Source organism: Tenrec ecaudatus, unplaced genomic scaffold (genome assembly GCF_050624435.1).
Source record: "Tenrec ecaudatus isolate mTenEca1 unplaced genomic scaffold, mTenEca1.hap1 Scaffold_252, whole genome shotgun sequence".
Classification (NCBI taxonomy): Eukaryota; Metazoa; Chordata; class Mammalia; order Afrosoricida; family Tenrecidae; genus Tenrec; species Tenrec ecaudatus.
The window spans coordinates 225,045-242,744 of NW_027458698.1; positions in this window are offsets into that span (position 1 = coordinate 225,045).

Sequence of the window (17,700 nt, forward strand, 5' to 3'; positions counted from 1 at the left end):
TGGGCATCATAGAGGAACGGGACTTTGATAAGTGATCATCAACCTCTGTGAATTCCCTTTGTTCTAGCGCCTGAAATAAAGAGTTGTCCTGAGTCACATAAACCTCCACCGAGTGGTCTTAATGTGGCGCGGGAACATGCCGGTATAAGAGAATTCCGAAGAAGGCTGAACGTCCACAATTGAATGGTCATTGCCAGAAATGAAGTGGCAGCCGGATCAGACTGGGAAACTCAGCTTCCATTAGACAATGAAGATGTGAGAATCTGGTACGTCCACAATTCACGGTTTCCTTAGATCCATGAAATTCCGTGTTGAATTTTAGTCAGAAAATGAAAACTCCGGAGCCTCTGTTCAGCAGGCCCGGGTGTAGCTCCCAGAGGCACACTGGTGCTCCTCTAGAATTTGGATAAAAATCGTTTTCACTGGAATAAAGAACATGGATCAAGCCAGGTGGGTCTTGACAAACGAAATTGCTGCGTGTGCCCGGTATACTGACAAGCACCCACCTGTGCTGGTCCATGGCTTATTCAGCACAGGAACCTGCATCGATTGAGCCAAGACAAAGGAAAGCTCAGGGAGGCAGCACCCGTGTAGAAAAGCATTTGTACTTCAAAGATGAGGCCAATGAGGTGAAAGGACAAAGCCATGGCAAACAGTTTTCATCATCGGCAGAATTTCACGGAGCAATATTGCTGGGAGAGAAAAGGCACCACCTGAGGGAGGCACGCTCAACAAAACTACCTAGGGCAGGAGCCGGCTTGCCCCCAGGCACTAGGCGTGTCAGGCCTCAGCATTGTAAGGAGAGTTCACTGAAGTCCCTGAATGAAGTTTTCTCCGCTGTCCTACGTCTACGTTCCTAAAATTTACTCTGCGGTTTCTGATGATCCTGGCTTATGAACGGCCACCATTCACCGTTCTCCTTACACTCGTGCGTCTCCATCGACCTTAAAAGAAAGGGAGGACACGCAACTGCTGGCAGGTAAATTCAGCAAAGTTTGTCTCAACACAAAAGAGACAGCTCTGTGGTGACCCGTCTTCCACGGTAAAACATTTCCTGGCGAATAAGGAATCTTCCCATCGCAATGACAATATGAGAGAATGGCCACCGATGGCTTTGCCGCTGTGCCTACAAACATCATCTTGAGGCCATACAGTAGTGAAGCACGGGAACCCAGGCGCTTCACCCTTTACCCTAGACCAGTGAAACACTGTCTCTAAAAATGCCCACATGCCTGTCTCTATGCCCGTTTAAAGTTAATGGATCAAGCCAGGTGGGTCTTGACAAACGAAATTGCTGCGTGTGCCCGGTATACTGACAATCACCCACCTGTGCTGGTCCATGGCTTATTCAGCACAGGAACCTGCATCGATTGAGCCAAGACAAAGCAAAGCTCAGGGAGGCAGCACCCGTGTAGAAAAGCATTTGTACTTCAAAGATGAGGCCAATGAGGTGAAAGGACAAAGCCATGGCAAACAGTTTTCATCATCGACAGAATTTCACGGAGCAATATTGCTGGGAGAGAAAAGGCACCACCTGAGGGAGGCACGCTCAACAAAACTACCTAGGGCAGGAGCCGGCTTGCCCCCAGGCACTAGGCGTGTCAGGCCTCAGCATTGTAAGGAGAGTTCACTGAAGTCCCTGAGTGAAGTTTTCTCCGCTGTCCTACGTCTACGTTCCTAAAATTTACTCTGCGGTTTCTGATGATCCTCGCTTATGAACGGCCACCATTCACCGTTCTCCTTACACTCGTGCGTCTCCATCGACCTTAAAAGAAAGGGAGGACACGCAACTGCTGGCAGGTAAATTCAGCAAAGTTTGTCTCAACACAAAAGAGACAGCTCTGTGGTGACCCGTCTTCCACGGTAAAACATTTCCTGGCGAATAAAGAATCTTCCCATCGCAATGACAATATGAGAGAATGGCCACCGATGGATTTGCCGCTGTGCCTACAAACATCATCTTGAGGCCATACAGTAGTGAAGCACGGGAACCCAGGCGCTTCACCCTTTACCCTAGACCAGTGAAACACTGTCTCTAAAAATGCCCACATGCCTGTATCTATGCCCGTTTAAAGTTAACGCTAAACCGAAATCTTCTGTCCCACTCTTTTGCAGCATTTTAAAGAAGTACACTGGGAAAGATTTTTCTGCAAGGAAGAAACTGCAGGCGGCGTGGCTGAAATGAGAATATCATGCTGCACGAGCTCGTTGCCCTCAGATGCGGAAGTGTCATCAGTGGGCATCATAGAGGAACGGGACTTTGATAAGTGATCATCAACCTCTGTGAATTCCCTTTGTTCTAGCGCCTGAAATAAAGAGTTGTCCTGAGTCACATAAACCTCCACCGAGTGGTCTTAATGTGGCGCGGGAACATGCCGGTATAAGAGAATTCCGAAGAAGGCTGAACGTCCACAATTGAATGGTCATTGCCAGAAATGAAGTGGCAGCCGGATCAGACTGGGAAACTTCAGCTTCCATTAGACAATGAAGATGTGAGAATCTGGTACGTCCACAATTCACGGTTTCCTTAGATCCATGAAATTCCGTGTTGAATTTTAGTCAGAAAATGAAAACTCCGGAGCCTCTGTTCAGCAGGCCCAGGTGTAGCTCCCAGAGGCACACTGGTGCTCCTCTAGAATTTGGATAAAAATCGTTTTCACTGGAATAAAGAACATGGATCAAGCCAGGTGGGTCTTGACAAACGAAATTGCTGCGTGTGCCCGGTATACTGACAAGCACCCACCTGTGCTGGTCCATGGCTTATTCAGCACAGGAACCTGCCTCGATTGAGCCAAGACAAAGGAAAGCTCAGGGAGGCAGCACCCGTGTAGAAAAGCATTTGTACTTCAAAGATGAGGCCAATGAGGTGAAAGGACAAAGCCATGGCAAACAGTTTTCATCATCGGCAGAATTTCACGGAGCAATATTGCTGGGAGAGAAAAGGCACCACCTGAGGGAGGCACGCTCAACAAAACTACCTAGGGCAGGAGCCGGCTTGCCTCCAGGCACTAGGCGTGTCAGGCCTCAGCATTGTAAGGAGAGTTCACTGAAGTCCCTGAGTGAAGTTTTCTCCGCTGTCCTACGTCTACGTTCCTAAAATTTACTCTGCGGTTTCTGATGATCCTGGCTTACGAACGGCCACCATTCACCGTTCTCCTTACACTCGTGCGTCTCCATCGACCTTAAAAGAAAGGGAGGACACGCAACTGCTGGCAGGTAAATTCAGCAAAGTTTGTATCAACACAAAAGAGACAGCTCTGTGGTGACCCGTCTTCCACGGTAAAACATTTCCTGGCGAATAAGGAATCTTCCCATCGCAATGACAATATGAGAGAATGGCCACCGATGGATTTGCCGCTGTGCCTACAAACATCATCTTGAGGCCATACAGTAGTGAAGCACGGGAACCCAGGCGCTTCACCCTTTACCCTAGACCAGTGAAACACTGTCTCTAAAAATGCCCACATGCCTGTATCTATGCCCGTTTAAAGTTAACGCTAAACCGAAATCTTCTGTCCCACTCTTTTGCAGCATTTTAAAGAAGTACACTGGGAAAGATTTTTCTGCAAGGAAGAAACTGCAGGCGGCGTGGCTGAAATGAGAATATCATGCTGCACGAGCTCGTTGCCCTCAGATGCGGAAGTGTCATCAGTGGGCATCATAGAGGAACGGGACTTTAATAAGTGATCATCAACCTCTGTGAATTCCCTTTGTTCTAGCGCCTGAAATAAAGAGTTGTCCTGAGTCACATAAACCTCCACCGAGTGGTCTTAATGTGGCGCGGGAACATGCCGGTATAAGAGAATTCCGAAGAAGGCTGAACGTCCACAATTGAATGGTCATTGCCAGAAATGAAGTGGCAGCCGGATCAGACTGGGAAACTCAGCTTCCATTAGACAATGAAGATGTGAGAATCTGGTACGTCCACAATTCACGGTTTCCTTAGATCCATGAAATTCCGTGTTGAATTTTAGTCAGAAAATGAAAACTCCGGAGCCTCTGTTCAGCAGGCCCGGGTGTAGCTCCCAGAGGCACACTGGTGCTCCTCTAGAATTTGGATAAAAATCGTTTTCACTGGAATAAAGAACATGGATCAAGCCAGGTGGGTCTTGACAAACGAAATTGCTGCGTGTGCCCGGTATACTGACAAGCACCCACCTGTGCTGGTCCATGGCTTATTCAGCACAGGAACCTGCATCGATTGAGCCAAGACAAAGGAAAGCTCAGGGAGGCAGCACCCGTGTAGAAAAGCATTTGTACTTCAAAGATGAGGCCAATGAGGTGAAAGGACAAAGCCATGGCAAACAGTTTTCATCATCGGCAGAATTTCACGGAGCAATATTGCTGGGAGAGAAAAGGCACCACCTGAGGGAGGCACGCTCAACAAAACTACCTAGGGCAGGAGCCGGCTTGCCCCCAGGCACTAGGCGTGTCAGGCCTCAGCATTGTAAGGAGAGTTCACTGAAGTCCCTGAATGAAGTTTTCTCCGCTGTCCTACGTCTACGTTCCTAAAATTTACTCTGCGGTTTCTGATGATCCTGGCTTATGAACGGCCACCATTCACCGTTCTCCTTACACTCGTGCGTCTCCATCGACCTTAAAAGAAAGGGAGGACACGCAACTGCTGGCAGGTAAATTCAGCAAAGTTTGTCTCAACACAAAAGAGACAGCTCTGTGGTGACCCGTCTTCCACGGTAAAACATTTCCTGGCGAATAAGGAATCTTCCCATCGCAATGACAATATGAGAGAATGGCCACCGATGGATTTGCCGCTGTGCCTACAAACATCATCTTGAGGCCATACAGTAGTGAAGCACGGGAACCCAGGCGCTTCACCCTTTACCCTAGACCAGTGAAACACTGTCTCTAAAAATGCCCACATGCCTGTATCTATGCCCGTTTAAAGTTAACGCTAAACCGAAATCTTCTGTCCCACTCTTTTGCAGCATTTTAAAGAAGTACACTGGGAAAGATTTTTCTGCAAGGAAGAAACTGCAGGCGGCGTGGCTGAAATGAGAATATCATGCTGCACGAGCTCGTTGCCCTCAGATGCGGAAGTGTCATCAGTGGGCATCATAGAGAAACGGGACTTTAATAAGTGATCATCAACCTCTGTGAATTCCCTTTGTTCTAGCGCCTGAAATAAAGAGTTGTCCTGAGTCACATAAACCTCCACCGAGTGGTCTTAATGTGGCGCGGGAACATGCCGGTATAAGAGAATTCCGAAGAAGGCTGAACGTCCACAATTGAATGGTCATTGCCAGAAATGAAGTGGCAGCCGGATCAGACTGGGAAACTTCAGCTTCCATTAGACAATGAAGATGTGAGAATCTGGTACGTCCACAATTCACGGTTTCCTTAGATCCATGAAATTCCGTGTTGAATTTTAGTCAGAAAATGAAAACTCCGGAGCCTCTGTTCAGCAGGCCCGGGTGTAGCTCCCAGAGGCACACTGGTGCTCCTCTAGAATTTGGATAAAAATCGTTTTCACTGGAATAAAGAACATGGATCAAGCCAGGTGGGTCTTGACAAACGAAATTGCTGCGTGTGCCCGGTATACTGACAAGCACCCACCTGTGCTGGTCCATGGCTTATTCAGCACAGGAACCTGCATCGATTGAGCCAAGACAAAGGAAAGCTCAGGGAGGCAGCACCCGTGTAGAAAAGCATTTGTACTTCAAAGATGAGGCCAATGAGGTGAAAGGACAAAGCCATGGCAAACAGTTTTCATCATCGGCAGAATTTCACGGAGCAATATTGCTGGGAGAGAAAAGGCACCACCTGAGGGAGGCACGCTCAACAAAACTACCTAGGGCAGGAGCCGGCTTGCCCCCAGGCACTAGGCGTGTCAGGCCTCAGCATTGTAAGGAGAGTTCACTGAAGTCCCTGAATGAAGTTTTCTCCGCTGTCCTACGTCTACGTTCCTAAAATTTACTCTGCGGTTTCTGATGATCCTGGCTTATGAACGGCCACCATTCACCGTTCTCCTTACACTCGTGCGTCTCCATCGACCTTAAAAGAAAGGGAGGACACGCAACTGCTGGCAGGTAAATTCAGCAAAGTTTGTCTCAACACAAAAGAGACAGCTCTGTGGTGACCCGTCTTCCACGGTAAAACATTTCCTGGCGAATAAGGAATCTTCCCATCGCAATGACAATATGAGAGAATGGCCACCGATGGATTTGCCGCTGTGCCTACAAACATCATCTTGAGGCCATACAGTAGTGAAGCACGGGAACCCAGGCGCTTCACCCTTTACCCTAGACCAGTGAAACACTGTCTCTAAAAATGCCCACATGCCTGTATCTATGCCCGTTTAAAGTTAACGCTAAACCGAAATCTTCTGTCCCACTCTTTTGCAGCATTTTAAAGAAGTACACTGGGAAAGATTTTTCTGCAAGGAAGAAACTGCAGGCGGCGTGGCTGAAATGAGAATATCATGCTGCACGAGCTCGTTGCCCTCAGATGCGGAAGTGTCATCAGTGGGCATCATAGAGGAACGGGACTTTAATAAGTGATCATCAACCTCTGTGAATTCCCTTTGTTCTAGCGCCTGAAATAAAGAGTTGTCCTGAGTCACATAAACCTCCACCGAGTGGTCTTAATGTGGCGCGGGAACATGCCGGTATAAGAGAATTCCGAAGAAGGCTGAACGTCCACAATTGAATGGTCATTGCCAGAAATGAAGTGGCAGCCGGATCAGACTGGGAAACTTCAGCTTCCATTAGACAATGAAGATGTGAGAATCTGGTACGTCCACAATTCACGGTTTCCTTAGATCCATGAAATTCCGTGTTGAATTTTAGTCAGAAAATGAAAACTCCGGAGCCTCTGTTCAGCAGGCCCGGGTGTAGCTCCCAGAGGCACACTGGTGCTCCTCTAGAATTTGGATAAAAATCGTTTTCACTGGAATAAAGAACATGGATCAAGCCAGGTGGGTCTTGACAAACGAAATTGCTGCGTGTGCCCGGTATACTGACAAGCACCCACCTGTGCTGGTCCATGGCTTATTCAGCACAGGAACCTGCATCGATTGAGCCAAGACAAAGGAAAGCTCAGGGAGGCAGCACCCATGTAGAAAAGCATTTGTACTTCAAAGATGAGGCCAATGAGGTGAAAGGACAAAGCCATGGCAAACAGTTTTCATCATCGGCAGAATTTCACGGAACAATATTGCTGGGAGAGAAAAGGCACTACCTGAGGGAGGCACGCTCAACAAAACTACCTAGGGCAGGAGCCGGCTTGCCCCCAGGCACTAGGCGTGTCAGGCCTCAGCATTGTAAGGAGAGTTCACTGAAGTCCCTGAATGAAGTTTTCTCCGCTGTCCTACGTCTACGTTCCTAAAATTTACTCTGCGGTTTCTGATGATCCTCGCTTATGAACGGCCACCATTCACCGTTCTCCTTACACTCGTGCGTCTCCATCGACCTTAAAAGAAAGGGAGGACACGCAACTGCTGGCAGGTAAATTCAGCAAAGTTTGTCTCAACAAAAAAGAGACAGCTCTGTGGTGACCCGTCTTCCACGGTAAAACATTTCCTGGCGAATAAGGAATCTTCCCATCGCAATGACAATATGAGAGAATGGCCACCGATGGATTTGCCGCTGTGCCTACAAACATCATCTTGAGGCCATACAGTAGTGAAGCACGGGAACCCAGGCGCTTCACCCTTTACCCTAGACCAGTGAAACACTGTCTCTAAAAATGCCCACATGCCTGTATCTATGCCCGTTTAAAGTTAACGCTAAACCGAAATCTTCTGTCCCACTATTTTGCAGCATTTTAAAGAAGTACACTGGGAAAGATTTTTCTGCAAGGAAGAAACTGCAGGCGGCGTGGCTGAAATGAGAATATCATGCTGCACGAGCTCGTTGCCCTCAGATGCGGAAGTGTCATCAGTGGGCATCATAGAGGAACGGGACTTTGATAAGTGATCATCAACCTCTGTGAATTCCCTTTGTTCTAGCGCCTGAAATAAAGAGTTGTCCTGAGTCACATAAACCTCCACCGAGTGGTCTTAATGTGGCGCGGGAACATGCCGGTATAAGAGAATTCCGAAGAAGGCTGAACGTCCACAATTGAATGGTCATTGCCAGAAATGAAGTGGCAGCCGGATCAGACTGGGAAACTCAGCTTCCATTAGACAATGAAGATGTGAGAATCTGGTACGTCCACAATTCACGGTTTCCTTAGATCCATGAAATTCCGTGTTGAATTTTAGTCAGAAAATGAAAACTCCGGAGCCTCTGTTCAGCAGGCCCGGGTGTAGCTCCCAGAGGCACACTGGTGCTCCTCTAGAATTTGGATAAAAATCGTTTTCACTGGAATAAAGAACATGGATCAAGCCAGGTGGGTCTTGACAAACGAAATTGCTGCGTGTGCCCGGTATACTGACAAGCACCCACCTGTGCTGGTCCATGGCTTATTCAGCACAGGAACCTGCATCGATTGAGCCAAGACAAAGGAAAGCTCAGGGAGGCAGCACCCGTGTAGAAAAGCATTTGTACTTCAAAGATGAGGCCAATGAGGTGAAAGGACAAAGCCATGGCAAACAGTTTTCATCATCGGCAGAATTTCACGGAGCAATATTGCTGGGAGAGAAAAGGCACCACCTGAGGGAGGCACGCTCAACAAAACTACCTAGGGCAGGAGCCGGCTTGCCCCCAGGCACTAGGCGTGTCAGGCCTCAGCATTGTAAGGAGAGTTCACTGAAGTCCCTGAATGAAGTTTTCTCCGCTGTCCTACGTCTACGTTCCTAAAATTTACTCTGCGGTTTCTGATGATCCTGGCTTATGAACGGCCACCATTCACCGTTCTCCTTACACTCGTGCGTCTCCATCGACCTTAAAAGAAAGGGAGGACACGCAACTGCTGGCAGGTAAATTCAGCAAAGTTTGTCTCAACACAAAAGAGACAGCTCTGTGGTGACCCGTCTTCCACGGTAAAACATTTCCTGGCGAATAAGGAATCTTCCCATCGCAATGACAATATGAGAGAATGGCCACCGATGGCTTTGCCGCTGTGCCTACAAACATCATCTTGAGGCCATACAGTAGTGAAGCACGGGAACCCAGGCGCTTCACCCTTTACCCTAGACCAGTGAAACACTGTCTCTAAAAATGCCCACATGCCTGTATCTATGCCCGTTTAAAGTTAACGCTAAACCGAAATCTTCTGTCCCACTATTTTGCAGCATTTTAAAGAAGTACACTGGGAAAGATTTTTCTGCAAGGAAGAAACTGCAGGCGGCGTGGCTGAAATGAGAATATCATGCTGCACGAGCTCGTTGCCCTCAGATGCGGAAGTGTCATCAGTGGGCATCATAGAGGAACGGGACTTTAATAAGTGATCATCAACCTCTGTGAATTCCCTTTGTTCTAGCGCCTGAAATAAAGAGTTGTCCTGAGTCACATAAACCTCCACCGAGTTGTCTTAATGTGGCGCGGGAACATGCCGGTATAAGAGAATTCCGAAGAAGGCTGGACGTCCACAATTGAATGGTCATTGCCAGAAATGAAGTGGCAGCCGGATCAGACTGGGAAACTTCAGCTTCCATTAGACAATGAAGATGTGAGAATCTGGTACGTCCACAATTCACGGTTTCCTTAGATCCATGAAATTCCTTGTTGAATTTTAGTCAGAAAATGAAAACTCCGGAGCCTCTGTTCAGCAGGCCCGGGTGTAGCTCCCAGAGGCACACTGGTGCTCCTCTAGAATTTGGATAAAAATCGTTTTCACTGGAATAACGAACCTTGATCAAGCCAGGTGGGTCTTGACAAACGAAATTGCTGCGTGTGCCCGGTATACTGACAAGCACCCACCTGTGATGGTCCATGGCTTATTCAGCACAGGAACCTGCATCGATTGAGCCAAGACTAAGGAAAGCTCAGGGAGGCAGCACCCGTGTAGAAAAGCATTTGTACTTCAAAGATGAGGCCAATGAGGTGAAAGGACAAAGCCATGGCAAACAGTTTTCATCATCGGCAGAATTTCACGGAGCAATATTGCTGGGAGAGAAAAGGCACCACCTGAGGGAGGCACGCTCAACAAAACTACCTAGGGCAGGAGCCGGCTTGCCCCCAGGCACTAGGCGTGTCAGGCCTCAGCATTGTAAGGAGAGTTCACTGAAGTCCCTGAGTGAAGTTTTCTCCGCTGTCCTACGTCTACGTTCCTAAAATTTACTCTGCGGTTTCTGATGATCCTGGCTTATGAACGGCCACCATTCACCGTTCTCCTTACACTCGTGCGTCTCCATCGACCTTAAAAGAAAGGGAGGACACGCAACTGCTGGCAGGTAAATTCAGCAAAGTTTGTCTCAACACAAAAGAGACAGCTCTGTGGTGACCCGTCTTCCACGGTAAAACATTTCCTGGCGAATAAGGAATCTTCCCATCGCAATGACAATATGAGAGAATGGCCACCGATGGATTTGCCGCTGTGCCTACTAACATCATCTTGAGGCCATACAGTAGTGAAGCACGGGAACCCAGGCGCTTCACCCTTTACCCTAGACCAGTGAAACACTGTCTCTAAAAATGCCCACATGCCTGTATCTATGCCCGTTTAAAGTTAACGCTAAACCGAAATCTTCTGTCCCACTCTTTTGCAGCATTTTAAAGAAGTACACTGGGAAAGATTTTTCTGCAAGGAAGAAACTGCAGGCGGCGTGGCTGAAATGAGAATATCATGCTGCACGAGCTCGTTGTCCTCAGATGCGGAAGTGTCATCAGTGGGCATCATAGAGAAACGGGACTTTAATAAGTGATCATCAACCTCTGTGAATTCCCTTTGTTCTAGCGCCTGAAATAAAGAGTTGTCCTGAGTCACATAAACCTCCACCGAGTGGTCTTAATGTGGCGCGGGAACATGCCGGTATAAGAGAATTCCGAAGAAGGCTGAACGTCCACAATTGAATGGTCATTGCCAGAAATGAAGTGGCAGCCGGATCAGACTGGGAAACTTCAGCTTCCATTAGACAATGAAGATGTGAGAATCTGGTACGTCCACAATTCACGGTTTCCTTAGATCCATGAAATTCCGTGTTGAATTTTAGTCAGAAAATGAAAACTCCGGAGCCTCTGTTCAGCAGGCCCGGGTGTAGCTCCCAGAGGCACACTGGTGCTCCTCTAGAATTTGGATAAAAATCGTTTTCACTGGAATAAAGAACATGGATCAAGCCAGGTGGGTCTTGACAAACGAAATTGCTGCGTGTGCCCGGTATACTGACAAGCACCCACCTGTGCTGGTCCATGGCTTATTCAGCACAGGAACCTGCCTCGATTGAGCCAAGACAAAGGAAAGCTCAGGGAGGCAGCACCCGTGTAGAAAAGCATTTGTACTTCAAAGATGAGGCCAATGAGGTGAAAGGACAAAGCCATGGCAAACAGTTTTCATCATCGGCAGAATTTCACGGAGCAATATTGCTGGGAGAGAAAAGGCACCACCTGAGGGAGGCACGCTCAACAAAACTACCTAGGGCAGGAGCCGGCTTGCCCCCAAGCACTAGGCGTGTCAGGCCTCAGCATTGTAAGGAGAGTTCACTGAAGTCCCTGAATGAAGTTTTCTCCGCTGTCCTACGTCTACGTTCCTAAAATTTACTCTGCGGTTTCTGATGATCCTCGCTTATGAACGGCCACCATTCACCGTTCTCCTTACACTCGTGCGTCTCCATCGACCTTAAAAGAAAGGGAGGACACGCAACTGCTGGCAGGTAAATTCAGCAAAGTTTGTCTCAACACAAAAGAGACAGCTCTGTGGTGACCCGTCTTCCACGGTAAAACATTTCCTGGCGAATAAGGAATCTTCCCATCGCAATGACAATATGAGAGAATGGCCACCGATGGATTTGCCGCTGTGCCTACAAACATCATCTTGAGGCCATACAGTAGTGAAGCACGGGAACCCAGGCGCTTCACCCTTTACCCTAGACCAGTGAAACACTGTCTCTAAAAATGCCCACATGCCTGTATCTATGCCCGTTTAAAGTTAACGCTAAACCGAAATCTTCTGTCCCACTCTTTTGCAGCATTTTAAAGAAGTACACTGGGAAAGATTTTTCTGCAAGGAAGAAACTGCAGGCGGCGTGGCTGAAATGAGAATATCATGCTGCACGAGCTCGTTGCCCTCAGATGCGGAAGTGTCATCAGTGGGCATCATAGAGGAACGGGACTTTGATAAGTGATCATCAACCTCTGTGAATTCCCTTTGTTCTAGCGCCTGAAATAAAGAGTTGTCCTGAGTCACATAAACCTCCACCGAGTGGTCTTAATGTGGCGCGGGAACATGCCGGTATAAGAGAATTCCGAAGAAGGCTGAACGTCCACAATTGAATGGTCATTGCCAGAAATGAAGTGGCAGCCGGATCAGACTGGGAAACTTCAGCTTCCATTAGACAATGAAGATGTGAGAATCTGGTACGTCCACAATTCACGGTTTCCTTAGATCCATGAAATTCCGTGTTGAATTTTAGTCAGAAAATGAAAACTCCGGAGCCTCTGTTCAGCAGGCCCAGGTGTAGCTCCCAGAGGCACACTGGTGCTCCTCTAGAATTTGGATAAAAATCGTTTTCACTGGAATAAAGAACATGGATCAAGCCAGGTGGGTCTTGACAAACGAAATTGCTGCGTGTGCCCGGTATACTGACAAGCACCCACCTGTGCTGGTCCATGGCTTATTCAGCACAGGAACCTGCCTCGATTGAGCCAAGACAAAGGAAAGCTCAGGGAGGCAGCACCCGTGTAGAAAAGCATTTGTACTTCAAAGATGAGGCCAATGAGGTGAAAGGACAAAGCCATGGCAAACAGTTTTCATCATCGGCAGAATTTCACGGAGCAATATTGCTGGGAGAGAAAAGGCACCACCTGAGGGAGGCACGCTCAACAAAACTACCTAGGGCAGGAGCCGGCTTGCCCCCAGGCACTAGGCGTGTCAGGCCTCAGCATTGTAAGGAGAGTTCACTGAAGTCCCTGAGTGAAGTTTTCTCCGCTGTCCTACGTCTACGTTCCTAAAATTTACTCTGCGGTTTCTGATGATCCTGGCTTATGAACGGCCACCATTCACCGTTCTCCTTACACTCGTGCGTCTCCATCGACCTTAAAAGAAAGGGAGGACACGCAACTGCTGGCAGGTAAATTCAGCAAAGTTTGTCTCAACACAAAAGAGACAGCTCTGTGGTGACCCGTCTTCCACGGTAAAACATTTCCTGGCGAATAAGGAATCTTCCCATCGCAATGACAATATGAGAGAATGGCCACCGATGGATTTGCCGCTGTGCCTACAAACATCATCTTGAGGCCATACAGTAGTGAAGCACGGGAACCCAGGCGCTTCACCCTTTACCCTAGACCAGTGAAACACTGTCTCTAAAAATGCCCACATGCCTGTATCTATGCCCGTTTAAAGTTAACGCTAAACCGAAATCTTCTGTCCCACTCTTTTGCAGCATTTTAAAGAAGTACACTGGGAAAGATTTTTCTGCAAGGAAGAAACTGCAGGCGGCGTGGCTGAAATGAGAATATCATGCTGCACGAGCTCGTTGCCCTCAGATGCGGAAGTGTCATCAGTGGGCATCATAGAGGAACGGGACTTTAATAAGTGATCATCAACCTCTGTGAATTCCCTTTGTTCTAGCGCCTGAAATAAAGAGTTGTCCTGAGTCACATAAACCTCCACCGAGTGGTCTTAATGTGGCGCGGGAACATGCCGGTATAAGAGAATTCGGAAGAAGGCTGAACGTCCACAATTGAATGGTCATTGCCAGAAATGAAGTGGCAGCCGGATCAGACAGGGAAACTTCAGCTTCCATTAGACAATGAAGATGTGAGAATCTGGTACGTCCACAATTCACGGTTTCCTTAGATCCATGAAATTCCTAGTTGAATTTTAGTCAGAAAATGAAAACTCCGGAGCCTCTGTTCAGCAGGCCCAGGTGTAGCTCCCAGAGGCACACTGGTGCTCCTCTAGAATTTGGATAAAAATCGTTTTCACTGGAATAAAGAACATGGATCAAGCCAGGTGGGTCTTGACAAACGAAATTGCTGCGTGTGCCCGGTATACTGACAAGCACCCACCTGTGCTGGTCCATGGCTTATTCAGCACAGGAACCTGCCTCGATTGAGCCAAGACAAAGGAAAGCTCAGGGAGGCAGCACCCGTGTAGAAAAGCATTTGTACTTCAAAGATGAGGCCAATGAGGTGAAAGGACAAAGCCATGGCAAACAGTTTTCATCATCGGCAGAATTTCACGGAGCAATATTGCTGGGAGAGAAAAGGCACCACCTGAGGGAGGCACGCTCAACAAAACTACCTAGGGCAGGAGCCGGCTTGCCCCCAGGCACTAGGCGTGTCAGGCCTCAGCATTGTAAGGAGAGTTCACTGAAGTCCCTGAGTGAAGTTTTCTCCGCTGTCCTACGTCTACGTTCCTAAAATTTACTCTGCGGTTTCTGATGATCCTGGCTTACGAACGGCCACCATTCACCGTTCTCCTTACACTCGTGCGTCTCCATCGACCTTAAAAGAAAGGGAGGACACGCAACTGCTGGCAGGTAAATTCAGCAAAGTTTGTCTCAACACAAAAGAGACAGCTCTGTGGTGACCCGTCTTCCACGGTAAAACATTTCCTGGCGAATAAGGAATCTTCCCATCGCAATGACAATATGAGAGAATGGCCACCGATGGATTTGCCGCTGTGCCTACAAACATCATCTTGAGGCCATACAGTAGTGAAGCACGGGAACCCAGGCGCTTCACCCTTTACCCTAGACCAGTGAAACACTGTCTCTAAAAATGCCCACATGCCTGTATCTATGCCCGTTTAAAGTTAACGCTAAACCGAAATCTTCTGTCCCACTCTTTTGCAGCATTTTAAAGAAGTACACTGGGAAAGATTTTTCTGCAAGGAAGAAACTGCAGGCGGCGTGGCTGAAATGAGAATATCATGCTGCACGAGCTCTTTGCCCTCAGATGCAGAAGTGTCATCAGTGGGCATCATAGAGAAACGGGACTTTGATAAGAGATAATCAACCTCTGTGAATTGCCTTTGTTCTAGACGCCTGAAATAAAGAGTTGTCCTGAGTCACATAAACCTCCACCGAGTGGTCTTAATGTGGCACGGGAACATGCCGGTATAAGAGAATTCCGAAGAAGGCTGAACGTCCACAATTGAATGGTCATTGCCAGAAATGAAGTGGCAGCCGGATCAGACTGGGAAACTCAGCTTCCATTAGACAATGAAGATGTGAGAATCTGGTACGTCCACAATTCACGGTTTCCTTAGATCCATGAAATTCCGTGTTGAATTTTAGTCAGAAAATGAAAACTCCGGAGCCTCTGTTCAGCAGGCCCGGGTGTAGCTCCCAGAGGCACACTGGTGCTCCTCTAGAATTTGGATAAAAATCGTTTTCACTGGAATAAAGAACATGGATCAAGCCAGGTGGGTCTTGACAAACGAAATTGCTGCGTGTGCCCGGTATACTGACAAGCACCCACCTGTGCTGGTCCATGGCTTATTCAGCACAGGAACCTGCATCGATTGAGCCAAGACAAAGGAAAGCTCAGGGAGGCAGCACCCGTGTAGAAAAGCATTTGTACTTCAAAGATGAGGCCAATGAGGTGAAAGGACAAAGCCATGGCAAACAGTTTTCATCATCGGCAGAATTTCACGGAGCAATATTGCTGGGAGAGAAAAGGCACCACCTGAGGGAGGCACGCTCAACAAAACTACCTAGGGCAGGAGCCGGCTTGCCCCCAGTCACTAGGCGTGTCAGGCCTCAGCATTGTAAGGAGAGTTCACTGAAGTCCCTGAGTGAAGTTTTCTCCGCTGTCCTACGTCTACGTTCCTAAAATTTACTCTGCGGTTTCTGATGATCCTGGCTTACGAACGGCCACCATTCACCGTTCTCCTTACACTCGTGCGTCTCCATCGACCTTAAAAGAAAGGGAGGACACGCAACTGCTGGCAGGTAAATTCAGCAAAGTTTGTCTCAACACAAAAGAGACAGCTCTGTGGTGACCCGTCTTCCACGGTAAAACATTTCCTGGCGAATAAGGAATCTTCCCATCGCAATGACAATATGAGAGAATGGCCACCGATGGATTTGCCGCTGTGCCTACAAACATCATCTTGAGGCCATACAGTAGTGAAGCACGGGAACCCAGGCGCTTCACCCTTTACCCTAGACCAGTGAAACACTGTCTCTAAAAATGCCCACATGCCTGTATCTATGCCCGTTTAAAGTTAACGCTAAACCGAAATCTTCTGTCCCACTCTTTTGCAGCATTTTAAAGAAGTACACTGGGAAAGATTTTTCTGCAAGGAAGAAACTGCAGGCGGCGTGGCTGAAATGAGAATATCATGCTGCACGAGCTCGTTGCCCTCAGATGCGGAAGTGTCATCAGTGGGCATCATAGAGGAACGGGACTTTGATAAGTGATCATCAACCTCTGTGAATTCCCTTTGTTCTAGCGCCTGAAATAAAGAGTTGTCCTGAGTCACATAAACCTCCACCGAGTGGTCTTAATGTGGCGCGGGAACATGCCGGTATAAGAGAATTCCGAAGAAGGCTGAACGTCCACAATTGAATGGTCATTGCCAGAAATGAAGTGGCAGCCGGATCAGACTGGGAAACTCAGCTTCCATTAGACAATGAAGATGTGAGAATCTGGTACGTCCACAATTCACGGTTTCCTTAGATCCATGAAATTCCTAGTTGAATTTTAGTCAGAAAATGAAAACTCCGGAGCCTCTGTTCAGCAGGCCCGGGTGTAGCTCCCAGAGGCACACTGGTGCTCCTCTAGAATTTGGATAAAAATCGTTTTCACTGGAATAAAGAACATGGATCAAGCCAGGTGGGTCTTGACAAACGAAATTGCTGCGTGTGCCCGGTATACTGACAAGCACCCACCTGTGCTGGTCCATGGCTTATTCAGCACAGGAACCTGCATCGATTGAGCCAAGACAAAGGAAAGCTCAGGGAGGCAGCACCCGTGTAGAAAAGCATTTGTACTTCAAAGATGAGGCCAATGAGGTGAAAGGACAAAGCCATGGCAAACAGTTTTCATCATCGGCAGAATTTCACGGAGCAATATTGCTGGGAGAGAAAAGGCACCACCTGAGGGAGGCACGCTCAACAAAACTACCTAGGGCAGGAGCCGGCTTGCCCCCAGGCACTAGGCGTGTCAGGCCTCAGCATTGTAAGGAGAGTTCACTGAAGTCCCTGAGTGAAGTTTTCTCCGCTGTCCTACGTCTACGTTCCTAAAATTTACTCTGCGGTTTCTGATGATCCTGGCTTATGAACGGCCACCATTCACCGTTCTCCTTACACTCGTGCGTCTCCATCGACCTTAAAAGAAAGGGAGGACACGCAACTGCTGGCAGGTAAATTCAGCAAAGTTTGTCTCAACACAAAAGAGACAGCTCTGTGGTGACCCGTCTTCCACGGTAAAACATTTCCTGGCGAATAAGGAATCTTCCCATCGCAATGACAATATGAGAGAATGGCCACCGATGGATTTGCCGCTGTGCCTACAAACATCATCTTGAGGCCATACAGTAGTGAAGCACGGGAACCCAGGCGCTTCACCCTTTACCCTAGACCAGTGAAACACTGTCTCTAAAAATGCCCACATGCCTGTATCTATGCCCGTTTAAAGTTAACGCTAAACCGAAATCTTCTGTCCCACTCTTTTGCAGCATTTTAAAGAA